The sequence below is a fragment of the Scomber japonicus genome, chromosome 10 (genome assembly GCF_027409825.1).
Source record: "Scomber japonicus isolate fScoJap1 chromosome 10, fScoJap1.pri, whole genome shotgun sequence".
Classification (NCBI taxonomy): Eukaryota; Metazoa; Chordata; class Actinopteri; order Scombriformes; family Scombridae; genus Scomber; species Scomber japonicus.
Genome location: NC_070587.1, coordinates 36055877 through 36057025, shown reverse-complemented (window position 1 = coordinate 36057025; position 1149 = coordinate 36055877).

The window sequence follows — 1149 nt, the reverse complement described above, 5'->3', positions numbered from 1 at the left end:
GTGTCCTCAGGTCAAGGAAGGAAGGAGGGAAGGAAGGGAGGAGGGAAGGAAGGAAGGAAGGGAGGAGGGAAGGAAGGAAGGAAGGAAGGAAAAAGGGAGGAAGGAAGGAAGGAGGGAAGGAAGGAAGGAAGGAAGGAAAGAAAGAAGGGAGGAGGGAAGGAAGGAAGGAATGAGGGAAGGAAGGAAGGAAGGAAGGAAGGAAGGACGGACACAAGGATTTTTGAAGTGTATATTTTATTGTCTTGGTATAAAATGTGTTATATGTGTGACAGTGTTTCCTCTTGGAATAAAAATAAAAGCATCTCTGTTGTTCTTATTAATCTGAAGTTGATTTTAATCAGAATGTCTCCATGACGACAGAGCAGGGGTGTCAAACATGAGGCCCGTGGGCCAGAACCGGCCCGCCAAGGGGTGCAATCCGGCCCACTTTCCTTCCTGAGTTCTTAAATTTATGAGCTGGAAACAGACGAATCCAAAGATGTGAGGAACATTAGAGGAACATTACAGGAACACATGAGGAACATTACAGGAACATTACAGGAACACATGAGGAACATTAGAGGAACACATGAGGAACATTAGAGGAACACATGAGGAACACATGAGGAACATTAGAGGAACACATGAGGAACATTAGAGGAACACATGAGGAACACATGAGGAACATTAGAGGAACACATGAGGAACACATGAGGAACATTAGAGAAACATTACAGGAACATTAGAGGAACACATGAGGAACATTACAGGAACACATGAGGAACATCAGAGGAACATTACAGGAACATTACAGGAACACATGAGGAACATTACAGGAACACATGAGGAACACATGAGGAACATTACTGGAACACATGAGGAACACATGAGGAACATTAGAGAAACATTACAGGAACATTAGAGGAACACACGAGGAACACATGAGGAACATTACAGGAACACATGAGGAACACATGAGGAAGATTAGAGGAAAATTACAGGAACATTACAGGAACATTAGAGTAACACATGAGGAACATTAGAGGAACACATGAGGAACATTAGAGGAACACATGAGGAACATTAGAGGAACATTAGAGGAACACATGAGGAACATTAGAGGAACACATGAGGAACATCAGAGGAACATTAGAGGAACATTAGAGGAAC